Below are 5,857 nucleotides of genomic sequence, written 5' to 3'. Positions count from 1 at the left end.
CCCCCCCCCCCCCCCCCCCACCCCCAAACGTATTGTTGTTTTTTGAAACTGTCTGTAATAACTTATTTCTATGTTCTTAGTTTGTTGGTAATTTCTCTAATCTGTATTTGTTCTGCAACTCTAGGTTGGCTATCCTTTAGTGACGCTTCTTCTGTGTCTTGGTGATCCACATGTTTTTGTCAGTAACTTTGGTCCTCACATGGAGCAACTGTATAAGCTTCTGAAGGTAAGCTGTAATTAAAATGTTTATTGGCAAAAAAGTATAACCTTGTTGTGGCTGCCTTTTGAAGATTTTTCAGCACACATATAATATCAATCCTTTTCATAGGAAAGAACCATCGATTCATGGCCTTAGACTTCTTACATCGTGTACTGAGATTCTACTTGAGTGTTCACGGTGGTTCCCACTCTCGAGATCGTTTGTGGGATTACCTTGACAGTGTGACATCACAGCTCCTTACAGTTCTCAGAAAAGGCGTGCTTACACAGGATGTACAACATTATAAGCTAGTCGAATTCTGCGTGACTTTTTCTGAACATAACATTGAATTTGCTATGAACCATATGATATTGGAGTTACTGAAGCAAGGCAGTCCAAGTGAAGCGAAAGTTATCGGTCTTCGTGCTTTGGTTGCCATTGTCATGTCTCCTACTAGTCAGCGTGTTGGCTTGGAAATTCTCCATGGTAATGATAATATACTCGGTCTCATGGACATTTGTTATTTCATTTAGCCTTGATGTTCTGAACTCATGCATTCTTTATTGCATATACTGCAGTTCGTGGTATTGGCCATTTCATCCCAAAAGTGAAGGCTGCAATTGAGTCAATTTTGAGATCTTGTCATAGGACATATAGCCAGGCTCTTCATACTTCTTCAAGGACCACTATAGGTAATTATGTACATTACAAATAGCACTTATACTCTTGAAGATTGAGGGGACTAACACCCCGTATTTTTCGGGCTTGTTTACAAACTGTTGTTCTTCCTATGCGTATAGACCTACACCCAATGATTCCTTGTTAATATATGTTATGATAAAATCTATAATGTGGGATTACCTTTGAAGATGAATTGAGGTCACAAATATCTCCTAATTCAAACACGAATTGAGAACTTTTCTATCGATTTAGTTTTAGTGAATGCTTCAGCTTGGGTCAACTTTCAACGACCATTACTCCCTGTACATAGTGAATTACTTGGCCTACTATATAGCAAAAGAAAGATCTTCGAGTATTCTTTCCAACGCAACTGGTTTCACCTTAATCCGATGTCGGAGTAGGAAGTTATGCTCATTTTACTTCAGCATGTCCTCCTGTCAACAAGGTGACGATTTCAGGTGATAGACCGTCAACTAAGTGACGACTTATCAGGCAAGTCGTTAGCCTTACCCAGAATGTTATCAACTTCAGCTATAAAGTGACGACTTGAGGTGATAAGTCATCAACTAAGTGACGACTTATTAAACAAGTCGTCACCCATAACCATCCCAGCTACAAAAGTGACGACTTGAGTTGATAAGCCATTAACTAGTTGATAAGTTATCAACTGAAAATTTCTACAATTTGTACGTACTTTCCCTAGGGGTATTTTGGTATCTTCCTCACCCCAAACTTCTCCGACACGATTTAAATCATCCAAAACACGTTATAATCCATCTTTTATCAGTTTTAAAACATCTTAAATCCTCTCCATTCTAAAGAGCAAGAGAAAATTAGGGTTTCCTCTAAGTTCAAGATTTCAAGAAAAGGGTCAAGACTAGGGTTCCATTCTTCGAAACTAAAGAATCTAAGGTAAACTCTATGGGCATAAGTTATGATTTTATCTGTCACGACCCGAACCGTGGCCCTAGCCGTGACGAGCATCCCGAACCATGAAAGCCCGGACGCCCAACTTGTAATCACACACACCGTTCATATCTAAAAGATAATGCAGAAATACATAATGAAACGGAATCATGGTCATTAACTTTGAATTCAAATCATAACGAAAACTGCAATTCAAAACATCTGAATAACATCTGTCTCAGTCTGCGAAATTTCTACTGTATCTCAAAAACTATACCGTCTGAAATCTGGGACAAGGCCCCCAGTAGACCAAAAACCATAGAAATGATAAATAACTGTAAGATATTAGGCCTTCTGAAATATAGAAGGCTCACCACTGAACTCTGCTTTGCTGTCCGAAGTATTTATTGCTTATCGGGAGCCCTAGATTGAGCCTCAGAACCTAAGAGGTAGGGGGGTCAATACAGATGTACTGGTACGCAGAGCAAATCGAAAATAACATTTGATATTAAACATATATGAGAGCAGTTTAAAACAATTCATAAATACATCATAGGATAAAAATCACATGGGCATATTTAAAAGACTCTGAATGATTTTCTGAATTCCGTGACACTCTTTGTTTTACTTTTGCGCTTGGTGGTATACCCTACAAATTTGAAATTCCACGAGCTATATGAAATCTGCCATTAACTCGGCAGCCAAGCCCCCAACCCAAGTGTGCTGCCAGGGTCGGAGTCTCTGTATCTACTACGCCACAGGGCCATCGCCAGCGTACAATAATAATCTACCCGTATGGGCAAATACGGTTTTAGGCTAGGGGTTACTTGAACTCAAGCCTTCTTCAGGTAACCACCTAACCCTCTTTAAGCCCATTTTTAACTCTTTCAAAAACATGTACAACAACAACAACAACAGACCCAGTGTATTCCCACCTGGTGGGGTCTGGGGGGGTAAGATGTATGCAGTCCATACCTCTACCTCTGATGAAGTAGAAAGGCTGTTTCCGATAGACCCCCGGCTCAAGGCACGAGATATCACCCAAACACATAGTAAATACGGCACCCATAAGGAATATAAAACAGAGGAAAGCAGAGGAAAACACACAGATTCGTAATAAAACATGGAACACGGACCACGGAATCATAACAAGAATAAAACCCCCACCAAGTAATTCCCTACACTAGCGACCCAAACTGGCCCTAATCCTCTGCCGTAATTCGCATCCTCCAGACCTTCCTATCTAGGGTCATGTCCTCGGTGAGCTGTAACTGTTCCATGTCCCGCCTAATCACCCACCCCAGTACTTCTTCGGCCTACCCCTACCCCGCCTAAAACCATCCAACGCTAGCCTCTCACACCTACGGACCGGGGCATCCATGCCCCTCCTCTTCACGTGTCCGAACCATCTCAATTATGCTTCCCGCATCTTGCACTCCACTGAAGTCACACCAACCTTCTCCCGGATAGTCTCATTCCGAACTCTATCCCCTCTAGTCAGTCCACACATCCAGCGCAACATCCGCATTTCTGCCACCTTCATTTTTTGGATGTGGGAGTTCTTAACTGGCCAACACTCCGCTCCATACAACAAGGCCGGACGGACTACCACCCTGTAGAATTTGCCTTTAAGCTTGGACGGCACCTTCTTGTCACACAGCACCCCCGACGCGAGTTTCCACTTCATCCATCCCGCCCCAATACGGTGCGAGACATCCTCGTCAATCTCACCGTTACTCTGAATCACGGACCCAAGATACTTGAACTTATCCCTCTTACATACCTCCTGTGCTTCCAGCTTCACTACTACCTCATTCTCCCTCCTCACGTCATTAAACTTGCATTCCACATACTCTGTCTTGCTTCTGCTCACCCTGAACCCTTTAGACTCAAGAGTTTGCCTCCACACCTCTAATTTGTCATTCACACCCCCTCGCGTCTCATCTATCAGAACTACATCGTCTGCAAAAAGCATACACCACGGCACCTCCCCTTGAATACGTCGCGTCAACACATCCATCACCAGCGCAAACAAAAAGGGGCTAAGAGTAGATCCCTGATGCAATCCTGTCAGGACAGTGAAAGAGCTGACAGTGAAATGCTCTGAGTCTCCTCCCGCCGTCCTCACCTGGGTTTTCGCTCCATCATACATATCCTTAATTACTCTGATATATGCCAGCGGTACTCCACTCACCTCCAAGCATCTCCAAAGCACCTCTCTGGGGACTTTGTCGTATGCCTTCTCCAGGTCGATAAACACCATGTGCAGATCCTTCTTCCTCTCCCTATACTGCTCCACCAACCTCCGTACCAGGTGGATTGCCTCCGTTGTCGAGCGGCCGGGCATAAATCCGAATTGATTTTCCAAAATAGACACTAACCGTCTCAGCCTCACCTCGACCACTCTCTCCCAGATCTTCATAGAGTGACTCAATAACTTAATCCCCCTATAGTTATTGCAACTCTGAATGTCCCCCTTATTCTTATAGAGAGGGATCATGGTACTCCACCTCCACGCCTCGGGCATCTTTGCCGTCCTGAAGATTTCATTAAACAATCCAGTCAACCACCTTACACCAGCCTCTCCAACGAACTTCCAAAACTCCACCGGTATCTCATCCGGCCCCGTCGCCCTACCCCTTCGCATCCTGCGGACAGCCTGTCTAACCTCTTCTACCTTAAAACGTCTACAATAGCTAAAATCCCGACACTCCTCTGAGTGCTCCAGTTCCCCTAACACAATAGCTCTATCCCCTTCGTCATTCAAGAGCCTATGAAAATACGACTGCCATCTCTTCTTAATGTCGCCGTCCTCCACCAGCACTCTACCGTCCTCCCCCTTAATGCACCTCTCCTGATCGAGATCACGACCCTTCCTCTCCCTAGCCTTAGCGAGTCTAAACAACTTTTTCTCTCCTCCTTTCCCCTGTAACCCTGCATACAAGCTCTCAAAAGCGGCCGTCTTAGCTGCCGTGACTGCTGACTTCGCCTCCTTCCTCGCTAGCTTGTACTCTTTCCTGTTTACCCGCTTCTCCTCTTCGTCCTTACTTTCCACCAACTTAGCATACGCCTCTTTCTTGGTCCCCACTTTCTTCTCCACCTCTTCTTTCCACCACCAATCCCCCCGATGGTGCCCGGCCCGGCCCCTAGAAACACCCAACACCTCACTTGCATTCTCCCTGATGCACCTTGCCGCCCTGTCCCACATACTATCCACGTCCCCCCTACACTCCCACACCCCTATTCCCGCCAACCTCTCCCCTATCTCCCACGCATTCACTGGCGTCAGGCCGCGCTACTTAATTCTCGATCTACCCTCCTTACTCCTCCTCTTTCTATTCTTCTTTATACCCAAATCCATAACCAAGAGCCTATGCTGGGTCGAAAGATTCTCACTTGGGATGACTTTACAGTCCTTACACAACGCCCTATCCCCTCTCCTAAGCAACAAAAAGTCAATCTGAGTCCTAGCTACCGCGCTTCGAAAGGTGATCAGGTGCTCGTCCTTCTTCGGGAAGCCCGAGTTCACCACCACCAGCCCAAAGGCCCTCGCAAACTCCAATAGGGTCGCCCCCTCTTCATTTCTCTCCCCAAAACCAAAACCACCATGCACATCACCAAAGCCTCCCGGTAGCGCCCCTATGTGCCCGTTGAAATCCCCTGCTACAACAATCTTCTCCGAACTAGGCACGCCTCTCACCACCTCCTCCAAAGCCTCCCAAAACCGCATCTTCTCCTCCCCCTCCGATCCCACTTGCGGCGCATAAGCACTACACACGTTCAGGGTAAACCCCCGAATGACCAACTTAATAGTCATCAACCTATCGTTGATCTTCTTCACCTCCACTACCTGACCTCTAAGCTCTTCATCTACTAAGATGCCAACTCCATTCCTACGCCTGTCGCTCCCAGAGTACCACAGCTTGTACCCATCCACATCCCTAGCCTTAGACCCTACCCACTTGGTCTCTTGGACACACGCAATGTTGATCCTCCTCTTCCTAAGAATCTTCACAAGCTCTATGGACTTACCCTGAAGGGTCCCTATATTCCAAGACCCAACCCTCAGCC

At 45.8% G+C, this 5,857-nt stretch overlaps 1 protein-coding gene across 2 annotated transcripts in view; it reads left to right on the top strand.

Moving 5' to 3' along the window:
- LOC107860416 overlaps positions 1–5,857 on the top strand; it is a 23,084-nt gene that overhangs the window by 12,356 nt on the left and 4,871 nt on the right. For both annotated transcript variants that reach the window (XM_016705761.2, XM_047407499.1), the window contains exons 9-11: positions 125–226; positions 329–685; positions 778–891. The gene's annotated coding sequence lies outside the window, so the exon portion shown is untranslated. The remainder of the gene's footprint in view (positions 1–124; positions 227–328; positions 686–777; positions 892–5,857) is intronic.

This window comes from Capsicum annuum, chromosome 2, assembly GCF_002878395.1.
Source record: "Capsicum annuum cultivar UCD-10X-F1 chromosome 2, UCD10Xv1.1, whole genome shotgun sequence".
Taxonomy (NCBI): domain Eukaryota; kingdom Viridiplantae; phylum Streptophyta; class Magnoliopsida; order Solanales; family Solanaceae; genus Capsicum; species Capsicum annuum.
Note: the sequence above shows the minus strand (reverse complement) of the source record. Positions and strands in the feature narration are given on the sequence as shown.